The sequence below is a fragment of the Pteropus medius genome, unplaced genomic scaffold (assembly GCF_902729225.1).
Source record: "Pteropus medius unplaced genomic scaffold, Ma_sr-lr_union100, whole genome shotgun sequence".
NCBI classification, from domain to species: Eukaryota; Metazoa; Chordata; class Mammalia; order Chiroptera; family Pteropodidae; genus Pteropus; species Pteropus medius.
This window is the reverse complement of record NW_024340692.1, coordinates 16,559,921-16,582,333: the sequence shown is the minus strand read 5'-3', so window position 1 is coordinate 16,582,333 and position 22,413 is coordinate 16,559,921.

The following is a 22,413-nucleotide window of genomic DNA, read 5'->3' as shown; positions in this document are numbered from 1 at the left end:
CCTTCTCTTACCTAATCATCATTTTTATCCCAGTATTCCTATCTGCCACAGCTCACACCCAATTAAAATTTCTGTCAGTCTCTCTCATTTGTGAATGAAAAATAAATGAAAGTAAGAACTCTTTTAACAAATGATGCTGGAGCAATTGGATATCACAGGCAAAAAAAAAAAAAAAAGTGTTAACCAAAACTTAACACCTTATGTAAAAATTAATTTAAAATTAATCACTTAAATGTAATATTAAAATTATAACTTTTTAGAAAAAATAGGAGAATATCTTTGGGATCTAGAGCTAGGCAAAAGTTATTATAATCACATAATACATAAAAGAAAAAATTGAAAACTGGACTTCATCAAAATTAAAACTTCTGCTCTGCAAAAGTCCTGTTAAGAGGATAAGAAGACAAGCTATGAATAGAGAAAAAATTTTACAAACCATATATCTGACAAAAGACTAATATCTATAATATATAAAGAACTTTCAAAACTCAACAATAAAAAGACATACAATCCAATTAGAACATGGGCAAAAGACATGAAGTGACATTTCACTGAAAAGGATATATAGCTGACCAATAAACACATGAAACGCAGTTCAGAATAATTATCCATCAGAGAAATGCAAATTAAACTCACAATGAGATATCATTATACAACTATCAGAATGACTAACAAAAAATAGTGACAACACCAAATTCTAACAAGGATGCAGTTAACTGGATCACTCCTAGCGGAAATGTAAAATAGTTCAGGCTCTCTAGAAAACAGTTTGGCTGTTTCTGGAAAACTGAACATGTGATTGCCATGCAATTCAGCAATAGCAATAAAATCAGCAATAAAAAGGAATGAACTATTGATACACACAACAACTTGGATGAAGCTCACAGAAATTATACTGAGCGAAACAAGCCAATTCAAAGGCTGTATACTGTATGATTCTATTTATGTAGCATTCTTAAAATGATGAAATAATACAAGTGGTTGCCAGGGTTTAGGGATGGCGAAGGGATTAGATGCAGTTACAAAAGGGCAATAAGAGGGATCCTTGCAGTTATGGAACTGTTTTGTATCTTGACTGTGATGGTGGTTACTAGAATCTACGCGTGATAAAACTATACAGAATAAAATACACACACAAATACACACACACAGAGTGCATGAAAACAATGGGATGAAATCTCAATAAGGTGGATTAATTGTATAAATGTCAATTTCCTGGTTGTGATCACGTTCTGTGGTTATGCAAGATGTTACCTTGGGAGAACCCATAAAGGGCATAGTGGATCTCCGTATTATTTCTTAATAACTGCATACGAATCTCAAACCTAATGTTTAAAAAAACAAGCCTGATCATGGCTGCTAAGGATAGGATTAGGGTTAAGGAAACATTTGGATTAAGGAAAAGAAAAGGCCATAAATTGCTGAGGTAAAACTGGCCTCACTGGAGGGAAGCAGCATGGGAAGAAGTGTCCAGAATGAGCTTTACGGCATGGAGCAGAGCGGGGCAATACCCTGTCTGGAAGTCCCAAGATTTTCACTTACTAATTAGTTACTTGAGATCAAGTCTTAACAGTTGGTAACTCTCTTTTTCCTACCCATGGGAAGAGGAAATGGAGAAAACTGCTCTGAAAGGACTGATGTTGCCTCCCACAAAGCCTGTTGCTGAGGCTGCTTCTCCATCCTTGGGTGAGTGATTTTGTTCCATCTAACCCAGGTTTTCCAAGCTGTCTCCTCATTCGGCTCCTTCAGCTCTGCACAGCCCTCCACATGCATCACTATATACTAGAAAGAGGGACCATCCACAGGCTGGGCAGCTGGCTGCATACAGTTCTCTCTGCCTCCCCATTTTCACTCCAGAGGAATTCAGGTATCTACTGCTGATTTGAAAGGTAAAAGGTGGTCCATCTCTCAGCCAGGCAAGCAAACATACATACAACCTTAAAAAATGTTCCATCAGTTATTTAGTTCAGGCTCAGATAATATAATCAAACCCATGTGAGCTGCAAGGCAGTGATGCCCCTTTCTATGGCTTTAACCTTAAGAAGTGCCAGGCTCAAGGAATGGGATGGAAAGTGGTAGGAAGGATAAACTAAATGACCACAATATAAATTACCATAAAGGGCTTTTAACAGGGGAATGGATGCACTGAGCAGAAAGTGTCAAAATATCTTAGGAAATTAAGTCGCATATCAAAGAGGTGACATCAACATGAAGGCAGACTAGGAGGTGTCAGGCTTCATTCCCCAGGATACAATAATTTAACAGTTTTTGTATGTGATTGAAGTTAAATTGTTATCGACTTAAAATAGATGGTTGTAACTACAAGATATTTTATGCAAACCTCAGGATAACGACAAAGAAAAAAAATCTATATCAGATGCATAAAAGATAAAGAGAATCAAAGCACATCATTACCAAAAATCCAATAGCAAAGGAAGACAGCAAAGGAGGAAGAGAGGGGCAAAACTGCAAAGCAGATAGAAAACAGCTAACGAAATGACAGCAGTAAGTCTTCATCTATTAATAATTACTTTAAATGTAAATGGATTACATTCCCCGATCAAAGGACATAGAATGGATGAATGGATTTTTAAAAAAGATTCAATGATATATTGCCTACAAGAGACGCACTTTAGATTTAAAGACATACGTAGGCTGAAAGTAAAGAGATGGAAAAAGATATTCTATGTAGATAGCAATCAAATTTTTTAAAAAAGCAGAGATGGCTACACTTATAAAAACAGAACAGACCTTAAGTCAAAAACTATATCTAGAAATAAAGTAGGTTATTGTATAATGATAAAAGGGCCAATTCAGCAGGAAGATATAACAATTATAAATATACATGTATCTGACATTAGAACACTAAATGTATAAAGCAAATATTGACAGATCCGAAGGGAGAAATTGACAGCCATGCAAAGATAAGTGTTGGTAAGGATATGGGAAAAAAGGAACCTTGTGCGCTGCTGATGAGAATATAGCTTGTTACAGCAATTATGGAAAACAGTCTGGAAGTTCTTCAAAACATTAAAATAGAACTACCTTATGATCTAGCAATCTCACTTCTAGGTATATGTCCAAAGGAAATGAAAACAGTATTTTGAAGAGATATCTGCACTCCCATGTTCATTACAATATTCACAAAGGCCAAAGTATAGAAACAATCTAAGTGTTCATTGAGGGATGAATGAATACACATTGTGTATATATTCTATAGATATGTAATGTATAGGTACAGACAGATAATGCATATTATCTTATAGATATCGCTATCTATATAATATATAGATATAATATATTATAAAATGTAAAGATTCTATATTATTATATATAATATTATATATATTATATATAATATTATATATATATAAGGGAATATTATTCAGCCTTAAAAAAGAAGGAAATCCTATTTGCGACAACATAGATGAACCTGAGGACTAAGTAAAATAAGCCAGATACAGAAAGACAAATACTGCATGATCTCATTTATATGTAGAATTTAAATTAGTCAAACTCATAGAGGCAGAGAGACGAATGGTGTTTTCCAGGGGCTGGTGGGAGAAAAAAATGAAGTTGGTCAAGGGGTACAAAGTTTCAGTTTTGTAAGCTGTTTGTGTTCTGGAGTTCTAACATACAGCAATGTTACTTTAATTAACAATACTGTATTACATACTTGAAATTGCTAAGAGGGTAAATCTTAAATGTGAGTGTATATATGTGTGCAGGGAGAGTGGGAGGGAGGGAGGGAAGGAAGAAAGGACGGAAGGAAGGAAACAGAAAATGCTAAGTATGTGAGGTGATGGATGTATTGATTAGCTTGATTGTGCTGATTATTTCACAGCATATACATATATCAAAATATCAAGTTGTACAGCTAAATATGTACAATTTTTCTATATTAATTAAACCCAATAAAGATGGAAAAATAATAATAAAGTCACGTATCAAAAGTAAACTGTTTTTATTAAGCAACTTAATCAGAGTTGTACCAGTTTAAATGTACCAAAGGTTGTGACTACAGACTTTTTTAAACAAATGTACCAGAATTTTCACATGTTCAAGAAAATGTTTTTTTATTTCAAATTAGTGGTTTTGTGACATTACCACAATGAAAAGGTCTAAGTGATGGGTCCATGCACAGACTTACAGACCCATCTGCACACCTGCTTCCTGACTACCCCATCCCTACATCCCGAAGGACAAAGGGCCGTTCCCCATATACAAGTTCTGTGGGAAGGGGCTGAGAGGGGACCAACTATGTGGTTCCCACACTCCTCGTGAGGGACCCTCTTTGAGTCTATCACATTTGCCAGTAGCCAGTTGTATGTTCTTTGATTAGACTCAATATCTGTTGTGGGAGGCAAAGATCCCCTTTCAGACCTCCCCTTCAACTCTTGGAAGTCCCAAAAACAAGTTAATGCCTTATGATGAGTCTTCTCTGGACCGGGCTATTTAAAGCCCAGAATAGGGATCCTTTTGAGAAGATGCTCTACCTAGGTTATACCTGGTAACTCAGAAAGCCTTTGTTTTAAGAGCTTGCTGGTGACAGATGGTGACTGGGCATTCTTCTCCCATCCGCTTAGAGCCTACATGGGACATGCAGGATCAGGCCCATAAAAATAGCAAGTGTGCAGGGCAGAACAAAACCTGGCCCCACTCTGAGCTTTTGTTAACAATTACTGACGTATAAAACACTGATTAAACCAAAATTGAACACAAACATATGTTTATGGTCTGGATTTCACATGAAAACATTTTTGTGGTAGATAAAAAAATTTCTATAGTTTTTCACTCCCATAAACACATCTGCTGTAGCCCTAAATCAGAATGCTTTGCTTTTATCACTTCCACTGCCGGGAAGATAATGAAGCAATTTAGAACCTAGGAGAGGAAGTAAATTTGACCTTGGCACAAACCTTTTTGTCAAGTCAACAGATACAGAGGCTGAACATTCTCTGGACAGTGTCTTTGAATATCTAGTCGACAGAAAGATCTGAGCATTGCAAGACCTGCCAGCCCCAGGACAACTACCAGGACAAGACTCTGGACTCAGGAGGGTTCACCCTACAGGGTATGGGTGGGCCTTCACCAGTACAGTGCACCAGAGAGAGAACCAAGTCACAAAAAATAAATTAAGTGCTTCTATACCCAGGGAAAGAGTCCAGACAAAGAGCAGGTACAAATTTCATAGACAAGTCCCTGAGACAATCAGATGGGTCTCTCTGTTGTCCAATTTTTCATCAACAGTATTACTATAGGAAAAAATAACTGTGGGATGTCACACTATTTGCAGTCCACTAGACAGTCTAAAACACTGTGTTCCAACTACATCTGGTCGTTAGGAAGCTTCTGGCCACCTCTGAAGTTTCTTTCGTGACATTCACTTTTTTGTCACACCTTTTTCACATTGAACAACACATTCGGAAAGAGCCCCTAGAAACTAGCTATTGTTTTCGTAAGGGTGATTACAAGGATATTGTCCGTTACATCATGCAGGGCCCCCAGGGAATTGTAGGAAAGAAAGTTCCAGGAAAAATCCTTCTTCTCCTGAATAGGTGGTTTATTTTGAACAATTGTGTGGTTCTTGTTATTGATGGCATTGCCCGCTTTGTTTTGACTGCTGAGAACTTCAGAGTCAAACCCGTGTGGAATCAGCAACAAAGAGCACAAAATCTTGTCGCATCTATGTGTATACCTGAGTCATCCCAGTGCCTTCTTATTTGCTACACCAGGCTTTCTTCATTGTGATGGCATCGCCTGCTTCTAAAATGCTATTTTACTCTACACATCTCTGCAAGCCATTTTAAATACTGTGAGGGGAGGGACAATGTGTAAACAAGTGAACAAACAAATCAGACGAGTAATTGATAGAAACAAGTTGTTTTAAAATAATTTTACCTACCCCCCTTTTTTTAATATAATCTTGCTTTGTTTGTCTTTAAATGGCTGTGTTTACAAACATCTTCCATGCTAAGGTATAAAACGTGTCTTTAAAAGACCATCGATATTTTTAATTTTGATAGATTTATTGCTACTATTGGACTCTTTCCAAATGATGTGCTATGAACTTCATAGCACACTGAGAGCATTCTAGGAGACTTTTCCAAGGCAAAATAGACTTATATATATAGTTCTAGGAGCGCCGACAAACCTGGGCAGCGGTGAAAGTCAGCACAACCCAGTGGAAGAATCCAGGTCTGAAGTAACTTGTGTGAAGTGCAGAGAACAGAAGCAGATACAACAATCTGACCCTTCCCACGGGCCACAGCGAATGATCCATCTTCCTCCTCTGGGGCTCATGTTTCTTCTCAGAAAAATGAAGAGTTGCCTGATGGTTAGGTCTGGTTAGTAGGAGAGAGAAAGACAGGCAGAGCATGGAACACTCTCTGGGAGGGGTGGCTTTGGGACTGGAAACTCCTGAGAGAGCAATTAAGGGCTGACTGAGAGGCATAACAGAGAAGATTTTCACTTCACAGTTTTGTCTGTGACTGTTTCTATGAGGTACCTTAGCCCATGACTCTGAAGCACAGGGACTTTGGAGGAAGAAGGTCAAGGCAAGAGAGTAAACCAGAGAATTGGTTTAAGGAAATGATATTATGTGTGAGGATAGTAAAAACTACCATACTTTTTAAAGATCAAGCAATGTTTACCGCATTCACACATACTTTGAGTTTTTCTCTCTCTACTTCTCTCTCACTAGTACCATTTTTAAAAATTAGACATATCTTTCCAAAAAAAAATTTTATTGTGGTAAAATATACAGAACACTTACCATTTTAACCATTTTTAAATGTACAATTAAGTGGACTAAGTACATTCACTCCATCTCCAGAGTTTTCTTCCCACACTGAAACTCTACACTCATTAAACAATAACTCCCATTCCCCTCCAGCCCTTGGCAACCACAATTCCACTTCCTGTCACTATGAATTTGACTACCCTAGGTACCCCTTATAAGTAGAATCATACAATTTGTCCTTCTGTGTCTGGCTTATTTCACTTAACATAGTATCTTCAAGGTTCATTCATGTTGTATCATGTATCAGAATTTCTTTCCTCAAGGCTGAATTACATTCCTATATACATATAAATATGTGTGTGTGTGTGTGTATGTGTGTGTGTGTGTGTGTGTGTGTGTGAATTTTGTTTATCCATTCAACCATCAATGGACATTTGAGTTACTTCCCTTTTTTGGCTATTGTGAATAATGCTGTTATAGGTGTACATAGTACATATGTGTTCAAATCTCCACTCTCAATGCTAGGTATATACCTAGAAATGGAATTGCTGAACCACAGACATATCTTTTTTTAATGTTTTTATTATGGAAAATTTCTAACATCCACAAAAGTAGAGAAGACAGTTTAAACAGCCCCATGTACTTATCACCCATCTTCAACCATCACAGACCTATAGCCATTCTTGTTGCATTCATACTCTTTTCTTCCTTCGCCACTGGAGTGCTTTAAAGCAAACCCCAGAAACCATATTCATAAACATTCATAAATATTTCAGAGTCTACTTATAGCAAAAATGATGCATATATTTCTTAGGAAGTAATGAACATTGTGAGTACCTAATTATTAAACACCAAAATGGATAAATAGTTACTGGATATGAACCATGATTTGGAATTTTGTTTAAAAGTGGCAGTCTTTTAAAGAAATGTTTTATTAGAAAATTTTTCAAACACGCTACAAACTAGAGAATATTGAACAATGAGCCCCCATGCGCCCATCATCCAGCTTCAATGACTATCAATAGCCAAATGGTGCTTCTTTTAAAAATCTATACATTAGATTGCTCAAGTGACATTCTGACATTTTATTCCTCTGGAGAGAACCGGACTGGAATACAGCTGGCAACAGAAAGAATCCTTTTAATACTGGAAAGGTTTATTACACATCACTAAAAGCACATATTTTAAATTACTGAATATTTGCTATAAATGCTCATAAATATCAGTCTGAGTTCTCAGCCATAATGTGATTTGTGGTTTATCTGAGCTCACTTGTCTTTCCTCCCTGGACTGAATCTGGGTGACTTTCAGCTTTCCAAACCTAGATGGTTATTTACAGAAAGAACAAGTTGACATTTAAATGATGCTGTACAAATATCTAACTTTTTACTTAATGAGGAATTTTAGAAACAGGTACATTTCCTTATTATGTTTATAAATGATTGTATCACTAAGTTTTTGTTGCCTAATAAATCACCCCCAAAATTTAGTGGTTTAAAACAACAACCATCAAGATGGAAAGATTTTTCCTCTTAGATATCAAAATTTATTATTGTCATTGATTCTAAGACATATTGTATTAACTTTGAAATTGGGCTGCAAGATCTAACAATCTATGACATTGTGTAATTACTCTTTACCAGGCAGCAGTCAAGACATATTTATCATTGCCTTTACAAAACTGAACTTGGTCATAGCTGTTCACATTATTATCACATCAGTTGAGTAGTGCGCAATGGGGTATGCACGTGTTGAGTTAAGCGATCTTCAGAAAGATTACACTAGGATTCAGCAGCATGGAAATGAGAAGTTACTGTGTATCTAGAAATGTGCTGAAACAGAGCAGTTGGGTAGAAATTTGATATTAGTGAAACAAATTTTCCTTGTTGGAGAAATGGCCTTGATTAGATAGATATTCCCTTGCAGAGTTATGCTTCATGAGACCTAAGAAAGGATTAGATGACATTGTGCTATATTTTGTAACTGAAATGCATGCAAAAGAATTGCCCATCACATACTAAGAAACTTTTCAAAATTGATGTCAGTAACTTGACCCCCTCCCCCCGCCAAAATCCTATAATCAATAGTTGAGTACTTCTTTAAGAAGTACTACATCTTCAGTGCTCCTGACGGCTGACAGAAAATCTAAAATACCATTGGCTCAACAAACTATAAGTTTGTTTCTGTGAGATATAAAAGAATTCCAGAGGCAGACCGTAGGATTGGCAGATACCATCACAAAGTTATCAAGGATGTAGGTTTGTTTTATCTTGCAATTCTACTCTTTTCAGCACATGACTCCAGCCTCATGGTATAACATAGCTGCTTCACATCCAGACATCTAGCCCGGAAAATCTGAGCACCTTCTTCAACTTAAAACCATTCCTTTTAGTTCCACTCCCTGCAGCGTACCTGGCTGGTTCCTGACAGAAAAACACTCAGAATAGCTGTTTATCATTTAAGGATGACCCATTCCCTGTTCTCAGAAACTTCGGGTCTCAAATCTTGAAGACCTCCTCAATTTAACTATCTCTCCCTTACAACATAATAGTCCTAACATCAGTGCAAGTGTTAGAAACAAAATACATCAGGGAGTCGTTTCCTTATGCAAGTTCTCCAATTTTTCTCCTCATTATCTTTTGCCCCTGGAAAGTCTAAAGGAAGGAAAATGAATTAATGTATCTTTTCCCGTTATTACACGTATTTATTTAATGTGATCATTGCCATTGCCAAAGCTAAAATGGAAGAAAAAGAAAGCTCCTTCTCTCAAAGGGATTAGAGACTAGAGGAGAAAGATCTTCAAAGGGCAACATTCAGCATTTTTAACAATGTGATAAATGATTTATTAGAAGGGAAGCATAGCTTCTCTGGGATTCCATGGTAGGGCCATGTAACCCAGTCTTGGAAGGCTTCCTGGAGTAGGTGAAATTTAAGCTACCTAAAAAAGAAAGAACACTGCTAGTGGAAATGATCGAACTCCTGAGGAGGACTAGTTACATTGGAAAAGGTGGAAATCTGGGAGTTTCTAGAAATCCTTTAGATGAAGAAGTAGGACAGGGCAGGGACAGAAAGAGGAAAACACAGAGGAGTCAAAGACCCTGGATAAATTGCTCTTCGACGGATTTAAGAAGACACTGAAAAGATCTTGTTACTTGACATATGTTTTATAAAGGAAATTTCCATGAGCATAGCACCAATGGTCTGAGCACTAGTCCCTAGAATGTTCCCCACCCCTTTCTCGTACTTCCTCCCAAACCTGCAGAGACCATGATCCCATCATTACCTGCAGATGTGTGCACAGTATGTAGAAGTATATGTGGAAGTATCCTCTTGGGTCTGGGCATGAAAGAGCGAGTGTGAACAGGAAGGCGTTTGATCCAAGAATCGAGGCAAGAAGCCTGACCAGGGAGAATACCTGGAAGAAGCTTCAGAACTGTGCAAGAGTCCTGCCTGAGCAATTTGAGACTCTATTCCTCACTGTGCAATTTTTTTACTTCTAGCCCCTATAGCTTCAGTGAGAGAGGATGGGGGAGGAAGATATGCTGTTAAAGAAAAGAAAGAGTCGATAAAGTCTGAGTCTCTAGGAGAGAAGCGCCCCTCAGAGGAAAGTTACCTGCAAGTCACAGTGTTGGGAACTCAGAAGGGTACTTTGTATGAACTCTTTGCTAAGGGGTAGGGCGGAAGCCGCAGTAAAAGGAGGGGAGCAGGAGCTTCAGCCTCACTCACCTCTCCTCCCTCTTCCCCAGGTCACCTGTCTCCAACCCTGCTTGTCTTTCATACTTCCTTCCTTCAGTGAGCACTTCTGCCTCAGACTCCAGGGTATGGAGTCAGTAAGACACAGTCTTCCATATCCATCGGGTGCCTAACAATCACTCAATAAATTGACTCGGAATATGTGAATCTGTCAGTTAACCTTGTTCTCTCTCAGCAGGGACTGAGTTTCTAATGGAGTCATCTCCAGCTTTCAGGCCCCTTCCTGAGAAAATGGGATGAATGAAGCATTGGGCCAAAAGGTGTATTATTCTCAAGGATCCTGTTCATGGAGCACCCCAGAGGTTTGCAGTCCTTGTGTGACCTTTGGAATGTCAATATGTTGACAGCACAAGCCCTTACTTAGGACACTCAGAATGTAACCCTACCAACAAGCTAAGGACACAATCTTTATTTTTCAGATCTTTGCCAACACCCAGCCCTTTCCATGGCCCCTTCCCCATGCATGTTGCTGGAGTTGTTATGTGAGAGGCTCTTTGAATACATTTTAGAATGAGGCAGTTTGTTAGAAGATTCAACTGTTTAAATTTAAGGTCGCTGTCATGGGACAGGGTGTTTTGATGTTTTGGGTGACTTTTTTTTTTTTTTTACTTTACCTAGGATCTTTCCTTTAACCCTCCTGTTTTTTGGTATTTCTCTCAGGGATCTTGCAGGGAAAGTAGACCAAACATTATCCTTGTTTATCACAGTGGAGCCAGCCATGGCTCCTTCCCAACACTATCACTCTTTTTCTGTTTCAAAGTATAATTATTGGTCTTGGAAGCAACTTGACATACTCCTTTAGCGACCTGTATGCAAATGTGGCAGACTGTATTTTCTAAAAACTATCAGAGCAAAATTTCCAGTCTCACATTCTTCTAGAACCTTGCCTCTCTCCATTAAGAGGCAAATTCTATTTAGTCTTCCCTTGAACCTAAGCGGGACTTAAGACTGCTTGAATAAATAGAATGTGGTGGAAATAATGATACGTGACTTAATGAGGCTAGGTCATAGAAGGTGATATCTTTCTATTTCCCCCTGGCTCCCTCTCTTGGAGGGCTTGCCTTTGGAACTCAACTGCCATGCTGTGAGGAAGTCCAAACCAACTCCCACAGAGAAACCACTTGGGAAAGTTGAAGTGGAGAAGAACTGGGACTCAGGCCAACAGTTGGCATCAACAGCTAGACATGGGTATGTATGAGCCCTCAGATGATTCCAGCCCCCAGCCTTCAAGATCTTCAGCTGAGACGCCAGACATCATGGAACACAGACAAGCTGTCTCTGCTGCATCCTTTCAAAATTCCTGATCCATGGTATCCATGAGCATTATAAATGGCTATTTCTACCACTCAATATTAGGGTAATTTATTAGATAGCCATAGTAACTAGAACAGAAAGCCAAGCAGAAAATGTGAACTCATCCAAGGTGCCTTCATTTCCTTGGCATCGGCAAACTTTTACTCATTCTCACTGTGCCACAGCAACAATGCAACTAAGATTGAAGGAATGAGCACAAGAATAGTTCTGCTACCACAGCCAGCTCAGCCAGGAGTGAAGCAAAGAAATGGAAAATGGGAAGAGACTTGCGGAAGCATAAGAATAATTGAGAATTGACTGTACAATGTGTAAAATGTAGTTTGCCCAGCACTGACCATTTCTAACCCTTAAGCTATGTCTATTTGCTAGAATTCTATTTTTGGCATTTTATAGTCCCCTCTGCTTTTTTTGTTTTTTAATAAAGAAGAAATGTGGGGAATGAGAGTTTGAATCAGTACACTCTCCTGGGCCTTATCATCTGCAGCTTTCTGGCTTTCTTCAAGGCCTCTCTCCAGTTCACACACCTCCACTCCTTACTGCTGAACATGCTAAAATCAGAATTTGTGGGATTTAATGAGCTAATGTCCAATAGTAATGGCACCATCTGCAAGCCCCTCCCCCCCAAGTAATCCCAAATCAGCATAATTATTATCAACATTGTTGTCATCATAATCTTCGATATGAACAAATGCTGCTTACTCTTATGAAAAGTGTGACTGCAAACCACTTCAGAATACTTGGCTGTTTTTATTCATTTGCAGCTCACTCTGGGTTCCCCCAAGTGGAGCCCACGACATGGATCTATGTGCAGGAAGCCTATGTAGGGGGTGATCCCTAGGAGTCACAAGGAAGGAGAAGGGAGAATGAGACCTGGAATGTGGAAGAACCAATACAAGGGAGCATTTTTGAGGTTGCTACTCTGGATCGTGGAGCGGGATTCCATGGGACTTAGAAGCATATGAAATTTCTCCTCCATAGGGTAATACTGGCTAGTATTTGTTGGGCACTGATAGTGCTATGTATTTCCAAACATTTAATCACCACGACAGTGTGAGGCAGGTTTTAATAACCCCTCATTTTACAGATGACAAAACTGAAGCTTAAAAAACTTAAGCTGTCCAAGGCTATAGAGCTAAGCAGAGATGGAACCCCACCCTCTAATTTTGAAATCTTGTTGCCAGTTTACAACAGCGTCTACTGTGCAAAGAGGGCAGTTTCATTAGTTCTCTCAGAAGCTCTTGGAGAATACAAAACTTTGCATTTGCAAAACAAACAAACAAACAAAAACAAAAATGCTTCTCGTTTCGAATCAAAAACCTCTGAGGGAAAAAGTCCCCAAAAGTACAGTAGAGAATTGTCTGGCACACTTAGACCCAGGGCTCCCAGCTGGAAGCCTGGCTGAGAAGGAACATTCTCTGGGACCCTTGATAAGCTTCTCCAGCCCATATTATTTGTGTGATTATGCAGCTGACAAGAATTCACAGAAACATATGGAATAGCAAAACCACAAACCAATAGCAAACCTAGGAGCAAAGAACAAAAGTGAATCTTAGGTCTTTTAAAGAAGACCTGGCAGAGAACAGTTTCTCGTGGCCCCATCGCTGTCACTTTCCTTCATCAGTCAGAGTCCTATTCTTAGTTTGAGGTGTCTCAGTTGTCACTGAAGAGAACTCTCAACTGGCTGAATAATTACGGTGGCCCAGAATAGCACATATGAAGCAGGGAAGAGCAAGCCAGCAGGCGCTACTAAATTGTTAAGTGAAACTGGGCAGGTAGGAGTGAAATTCTGTGAATACTGAGGATCCCAGAGCCTGCCTGTAACAGGGCCTTCTTCTTTACTTAGGAAAAAGGCTGGACTAGCCGGTTTTGTTGCAAGAACAATGCTTTAGGGGAGGAAGCAAATTAAAAGTACAAAACTGTTATAAAACAACAAAAAGTCTTTATCCACTTATTTCCTTTTATTCATTTTGCCAAATTTAAAACCTAGAAATAGCTTTGTCGTCTTATGATTATAAAAAGAATATATTCTTGTTGTCTTACAATTTTAAAAAGAATATATTCTCACTGTAAAAAAAATCACATGTAAAGTATAAAAAAGAAATTAATCCCATTATCCAAAGCTCAGAGATACAAACACTATTAACTTTTGGGTGTTTTTCTGTATGTAGCAACTGGTTATTGGTACATAGAGCTTTCCCCTCTTCCTCTAAGAAAAGTTCCCCCCAAAACTATCTTTGGGACATATTTTCTCTCCCTAGTTCTCAGTCAGCTGGCTTAGGGATTGCCTCATGCTCAGCTCCATTTCTGGGTCCTCAGTAGCTTATGCTAATCATTACAGTCCCACCCTAGCCAAGGAATTTTGTTCAGGAATGGTCACATGACCCAAGCCAGTCCAATCAGACTAAAGTTCACATTGTTTGCTGGGACACTGAAAGGAAGGTACTCCCTACTTCCTACCAAACATGAATGAGGAACTGTTGGCAGCCATCTTGGAATCATGAGCAGTAAAGCAACTCCACTGAATGCAGGAGAAAGAGACAGAAAGAAACCAGGCCCTATGGGATGTTATTGAGCCTCCTGGAAACCCTGCCTTTTAACTTATAGGAATCAATAACTTACTTTATTATTAAATCAGCTTTGAGTTGAATTTTCAGTTACTAACAGCTGAATAGAAGGTGATAGAAGGTAAAGCATTCTAATCAATATCGGTTCTTTCAGACTTCTTTCTAGCATATATCCTCCACACACCCTGACCCTACACGTATGTAAAATAGGGTTTGTAATATCTTTTCAGGTCAAGAAATATAAGCCTGCCTAAGAATGATTTCTAATGTCCTTCTTCCATTTACATCTCTACTTAAATGTCACCACCTGAGTCAGGCTTTTCCAGACCTATGTAATCTAAAGCAGCCCCACCTTATTCACTCTTTCTCACACCACCCTTTACCTTTCATCATATCATTTACATGACTGGACTGCTAAAAATTTATTTATCTGTTTATTCTCTATAATCAACCCCTAAAATGTAAGCTCCATAAAAAGAGATAATCTGTATCCCTAGATTTTACAACAGTATTCTTACCAAGTAGGTGCTCAATAAATTTTTATTGGCTGAATGTCTGCATAACATTTCATGTATATACCAAAATTTATTTAAAACAAGTTACTATTGTTGACTATTCAGGTCGTTGCCAAGTTTTTCTCATAAAAACAGTTGTGACATCTTCATATATGAATGCAATTTATTATTTCCTTAGGATAAATTCTTAAAGTAGAACTGTGGATCAAAGGGAAACATGTTTTGAAGGGTTTCGCTTTATAATTCTGTCGTCCTGCAGAAATTGTATATCAATTTATATTCCAGCTATAAAACATTAAGACTCTAAGGATCTCCATATCTTTCTCCACAGAAGAAAAATAGTATCTCTTTGTTGTCTTATTTTTATGTCATTATTAGTTATTAGTGGAGTCGAATATTTTTTTCATGTGTTCATTAGTTACATGTATTACTTTTGCAGGAAATGGTTTCCTTTGACCACTTTTCTGTTTGGCTTTCGGCTTGCCTCATTAATTTGAAGACAGTTTTTTTTAAAGACTAGATTGGGGTATTAACCACACATTTACCTTATATCAATATTAAGACATCTGTCTATATCTGAGCCTCAAACATTCATTTGAAGTTAGAAAGTTCAGCTGTAATTTCTGGTCCTTTCCTTGTTGGTGGGCCTCTTCGAGAGAAAAACGATGGAATCCTTGTGTAGGAGAGGCCCAGTGGCTGCCCTTGATTCTCAAAGACATGGTGAGTATGGCTATAGTAATGGGCAGCAGAGGGGATCAGTAATCAGGAGTCTGACGCACAGACATCTTTGGTATAGGCTAGTTGATCATGGTGTCCCCAAAACTGATATAGATGGCTAGTCTTCAAAAGCCTAATTTGGTTTGTAAAAGCCAAAAAGGTTTAGTTTGGTGAAGGAAAGTCTGACTTGAATCGTTGTAACGGAGGAGGCATGGCTCCTCGGTCAGTTTCCAGACATGAGGCAGTTCACACACCTAAAGCTCCTTGAGTGAGGGGGAGGCTGGGCCTATTGAGGAAGAAACTTGCCGTATCACCAGAAATTTATACCTCCCAGCCTTCCCCCAAGAAACCTGAGGCCATTTGCCAGGTGACTGTAGATTGATTGGAAAAGGGCAAATAATCAGAATTTGGGGGGGTTACTAGCCATTGGCTTTGAATTAACACTACTTTTTGGAGACCCCAAATGCCACTGTTGCCCACCAGTCAGAGAGGACTTATGTAGTTAAGGTGATCAGTGGGGCTTAGGTCTGTCTCATGATGTACCAGAACTCACCTATAGTTATAGTTATCTTCCCATTTGGGGAAAGCATTATTGGAATTGAGCTACACAGCAACTGAAAGAATCCCCAAAGGACTGTATCTATCTATAACTATGTACCTATATCCATATTTGTGTATCTATATTTGTATCTATATCTATCTCACTACTACTGCTTCTACTACTACTATAATTAACAGTCAGAAAATATCAAACAGGCACTGTGATAACAGTAATAACAGCTACCACTTGTCGAATACTATTTGACAGACAGTGGTCTAAGGATAAATTATGGCCCTTTAAATGAATTTACTCACTCGCTCCTCATGACAGAGAGATCCCTAGGAATCTATCTCATTTTGTTCATTTTTGTGGCCCTAATAGCCAGGCACTCAATAAGTGTGTGTACTTTATAAGAAAGAACTATGACTGGTTTGTCTGGTTCTTGATGACATTCTTGTAAAAGGAACTTCCCCCCACCCCCAGGCAAGGACTTTTTGGCTGCTGTCCCTGAAATTTTCTCTCCCCTTTCACCGCTGATTGATTGTTTGTTGACCCACTTTGCCTCTTAAGTCAATACTCAGCACCTGCCTAAAGCCCGATTCTTGGAGAAATCTGGACACAGTTCTTCAGGCTGGTCCTCAGTATTCTCGTTCTTCAGCTGAGGGATTTGCTCTCCAGCCTTATAAACCATAGCTATGGGGAAGGAACACTCAGTCCCAACCTGTCCCTCTCAGTCTTCCCACCAGCAAGGCAGGCACATTTGGTCTGTCATTTGTGCCACTATGGGGCTGCAGCGACACAGGAGCGGCTTTGTCTTCCACTTACCCCAAAATATCTGACACTCAAATATGCAGAGAAGGAAGTTCTACTTGTCCTATAAAAGCATTTTAACCATTAACTATTATTATTATTAATTATTATTATCATCATCATCTTATCTTCATTCCCAAAAAGGAATCTAATAATTCTGGAATGTCAGCCATAGGTGTTTAGAGAGTAGTAATAATCCAAAGAAAGGCTTTTAAACCTTGAAATAATATGCCAAGTGAAAGAAGCCAGATACAGTCACATAGTGTATGATTCCGTTTATGGTAAACATCCAGAATAGGCAAATTTATAGAGACGGAAAGCAGACTAATGGTTGCCAGGGGTTGGAGGAGAGGTATATAGGGAATAATTGCCTCATGAGTATAGGTTTTCCTTTCAGGGTAATGAAAACGTCTTGGAACTAGACAGATGTGTTGCTTGCCCAACACTGTGAATGTACTGAATGCCACTAAATTGTACACTTTAAAATGGTTAATGGTTCACTTTATATTATCATGTGAATTTTACCTCAATTTTTGAAAAATTATAAACTTTTGTATCTAGCTAAAAAAAGAAAGGCTTAAATTTGTCGAGCACCTACTACAGTTGACCCTTGAACAGCACAGGTTTCCGTTCCTCTCTGTCATGCGCATATCTGTCGATGGCTAAATGTTGACTATTTTATGAAAGGTTAATTAACTTAAGCCTGAAGAGGAATACAGGCACAAGAACAAGACTTGCAGCTGGGACTAAAATTATAGTCTAATCGCTCTTAATGTACTAGACAACATTATTTTTCTTTAGAGAATTTTTCAGAATGCATTTCCCCAGACTGGTTCCACAGTTCTGACCTTTGCAATCATCTTGCTAACGAAGATGGATAGCCATCCCTCAGAAACCCTAATTGGTCCTTATTCAGCTGAGCTTTGCAAGGTCATTTTCTAAGCTACAAAAATACATCTGCCGCCCTTCCCAAAATCTCTATTTCTTATTCACCCCCATTTAAACTGTAGTAGCCACATAGAAAAGGACCCGAAAAGAAATACTCATTTTTCCATTTAGAGCCAGGTGAAATTTCTGGCCCATCATGTAGAGTAAGTTGCGGACCTGTTGGGGAGCAGCTGTGTGGATGCTGCATGCTGCTTAGGTCTGGGTCTGGTAGGGGAATGGGGAAACAGGGAAGAGGTGAGTGAGGTTTGCAAACATGCCCTCAGTAATCACGAAGGCCATGTTAGTAAATGAGGCTGGATGAGAGCTATCTGTATGAGGCAGCAGAGCCATCCAGCTCTAGCCTACAGTTGTCATGCAAAGATGTGGGCCCAGAACTGCCACATCATTTCTTTTTTAAAGAAAAGCCCCAAATCTGGACTTGTATGTAAAATCTCCCAACTTTTAAATAAATAAAATTTCATCACCCTGTGTGGGCCAAACAATATGTTTGTGAAATAGATTAGTTCCATGAGTTCTGGCAATTTGCAGACTCAGTTCTAAAGTGCTATTAAAAAAAAAAAAAATTGTAAGTAGAAAAGTATACAACACGATCAACAAACTATTTTGAGAGATTCTATAGAAGGGGCTTCTAGATGGAAAGAGAGGAAAACTGGACTTGAAGCATAAAACTGTTTTGAATCCAAACCATACTTGTGATTCATTAGCTGAAGGATTCTGGGCAAGTAAGTGGCATACCTGCCATTCTTACATTGCAGGGCTGTTACAAAGAACAAATTGGACAATTAATTTTGGAAATTCTCATGCAAATAAAAGAATTTACAATTTACCAACCTTTGAAATGCAGAGAATAGGTCATATTCAGCACACTCAAGATTTTTAATTGACTTTGCTTGCCAAAATTCCTGCTATAATCCAAATTTAGAGAATTAATCTTTTTAATGATCTACAAAATAGTTTGTGTGACTATTAAGCATAATAATTCACATAGTGGCTGATTAGTGCTAAAGCTATTGATCACAGTTTTCAGAAATTACATGTTAATGTGTAGATTTTTGTCTGATAGAGATGCAAATTGTCTGGTGGAAAAGATATCTACAAAGGTTTTCATTATTCTTCTGTAGGATATGAACCAGTTTTGTATTTAACTCAGAATTTTTATTGTTGATTTGATACATTTATTCCTTAATATTCCTTAATTAGTTATATAGACTTGATTCCTCAAATGCTCTTTAAATCAGTCTTAACATCGTACTCATTCCTTCATTAAGTAATGGGCTGAATAAAATCTTTGACATGTGTTTCTTTTATATTTGCATGAGAATAATTTTATCTTTTTGTGAATTATACTGTAATATTAGCCTTTTTCTAGCCAAACTAAGTTCTTAGCAGTTTTTCTCAACTTGTTTTACTAGTGTTCTCCAGTTTATGTCGGTTGTATCCATGTCGAAGTTTAAGCTGGGCACAAGGTCAGAAAAATCATTATATCACTGACTTGCTTTTGTGATAAAAGACAGACATTACATTTCAATTTATGTCTTCCTTTATTCTTTCATTCCATTTTTACAAAAAAAATATTTCTGGAATATACATAGGGCACTGAAGAGGATAAAAAGATCACACACACGCACCCACACACTCCCTTTAAGAAAACAGACATGAGTGGGGAAAAGATCTGTACAGTGATAACTAGAATATGCCAGAAGACTCAGATGAAGGGCTATGGAAGCTTATTGAGGGAGTCAGTGTTAAATTTGGTTGGAGGCATCAAAGAAGGTCTGACAAAGAATATGACATATTAGCTGGTCCTAGAAGAGTGACTAAGGGTTTTGAAAGATAACGAAGAAAAGGGAAGAGTATTCCCAGTGGCAGGAAGAGCGGACAATTCAAAAAAGGTAGTGGGGGCAAGTCATCCTATGAAATTGAGACATACATGAGCTTTGCAGGAGAGAGTTACCTGAAAAAGGATTTGGGGGTCTCTTGCTGCATAACAATCTACCCCAAAACTCAGTGGCTTAAAACAACACTTGTTTATCATTTCTCATACTTTTACTGATCTAGGCTGGACTCAGCTGGAATGTTTCTGCTCTACATCTCTCTCATCCTGCTCAGCGGACAGCAGGTGGCCTGGGAAGTTTCCTCTCATATGATGGCAACGTACAAGAGAGCAAGTCACGTGGTCAACCTAGAGCCAAAGATTGAGAAAATAGATTCAGACTCTTCAGTGGAAGGAACAGTAGTCACATAGCAAAGGACATACGTAACTGAGAAGGGTGAAGACCTGGAGCCAATGATGCAGTCTACCACGGGGACAGCAGAAAAACCTTGATTGCCATGATAAAGGATTAAATTTTGTTGATAAGAGACTAGATCTTAATTGTTTTCACCACAAAAAAGAAACGGTAATTTCATGATGTGATGGAGGTGTTAGCTAAAGCCGAGGTGGTAATCATATTGCAATACATAAATGTATCAAATCAACACATTGTATATCATCTTAAACTTACACAGTATTACATTTCAATTATGTCTCAATAACAAATAAAAGAATTAAACTTTGGTCTAGGCAAGGGGAATTCTCACTGTCTTTTTAAGCAGAAGGGAAACATTCTCAGATCAATGTTAGAAATAGATTCTGCCTGCTACCTGGATTAGAGAGTTTACAACTGTCTGAACTAGGATAGTGGCTATGGGAAAAGGGATGGAGGGACAAAGTAAAAATAGTTCTTAAGCAGAATAAAATAGGTCATCAATTGGAGGAAGAGTAAGAAAATCAAAGACACCAATTCCACTCAGGTTTCTAAATTAGTATGGTGATACCATTGATAGTCATAATACTTTTATTGAGGATTTATTTTGTGCCAGTTACTATTGCAAACATTTTATGTATACCATCCTATTAAAGTGATACACACACAAAAATATAATATAGTATTATAATTTTCTATCCGTATTTTATAAAAATAAAAACCCTGAAGCTTAAAAAATTTGAGTAACTTGCCCCAAATTCAGAACTAATAACTGACAAAAATTGGGTTTGAACATAAAATCGCTTTAGTTCCAGAATCTGAGTTCATAACCTCTCTGCACTGTGACAGCAGGATAGAGATAACAGGAAGCCAGCTCCTGGTTAGTTCCAAGGGAGGAATTAACATTTGATTTGGGGTAGGCACTGCATTAGTGACTTTTATATTCTGGCCCGCTATTTTCAAGTAATAAATGCTAGTATATTTATTGGTGTAAAACATCATTTTGATATTTTTAAATACTTGATATTTGAATCATTTACATTTTGACTCAAAGGTGTATTCATTTCGAAAGCATTCAGAACTTTTCCCTCCTATTTCAAACCCTTCCAAAGTATCTTGCTATGGTTCCCATTTCCTGTGCTTCTAATGAGGTTTATGTGTATTTATCAGCTATGTTTCCCACAGGTCCTTTTGGCCCTTCTATACTTCCTGTAGTCCTTAATGGAATTGTTTCAGAATGGCTGGTGGGGAAGAGGGATGAAGGGAAAAGAGTGTGCCAGTGGATGGGGGATTAGAGGAGGAAAGGGGGATGGGAAGTTTCTGGTTTAGGTCCAGCCCTTCTCCCTCATTTTTTTCCAGTTCCTCATTCTCTTTGTTCCTCTCTCCTCTAATCCTCAGAGGCAGATCTACTGTAAGTCTTCCCTGGGTCTCTAGGTTACAGGCCTATCCTGCGGATTTTGTATTTACCAAGTCTACATAATCATGTGAGTCAATTCCCTCGAATGTTCTCCCCCTGCCCCTCTCTTTCATTGATCTCTGGATTAGGCCAAAATGCATAGTGGTGTTTCTACACTGCAGCTTTGGGTACTTTCTTCATAACTTTCACTGAGTGGCCCTTGGAATTGTGCTTCTGCCCTCGATGAAAGAACACAGTTAAGAAACGTACCTCCAAAATCATCCTTGCAAATAAGTAGCGATAGTTGCATGATGCAACCTAAGACCTCACAGAATAAACAGAATGCTGGAGGGGAAGAAAATTCCAAACAACTTTCTCCACTTAGGGACATTCTGAATCAGATCACGTGCGCCACACTAGCCTTGGGACAGCAGAGGAGCCCTGACAGCTCCTACATTACACACTACTCTCGCTTGTGGCTTTGTCATTCCTATTTTGAAAATCTCCCCTTTCTTCATTTGCCTAGCACCCATTTTCCTTAATTATACTACACATATATTGTAGGCAGCCTTAAATCCTTCCCTGAACAAAGCAGAATATAAATTAAAAGGAGGTGGGCAGATACTGGTGGCCTATCAGGCATACTATGGGACATTCTGTGGATCAGAGGTTCTGCCTGTCTGCACCACTTAAGGTATTACAAAAATAGTGCTGGATCAGATGACAGCCTAGCTCCTGCTAAAAAGCCTCCTCTCTTCCCCTGAGTTTGCAAAAGGGCTCATTCCTGTGTTTAAAGGACATATGCAAACTAAATCATCATATATTTAACCAGTGTATTTTTTCTATCCACAAAAGGTGGCTTTTATT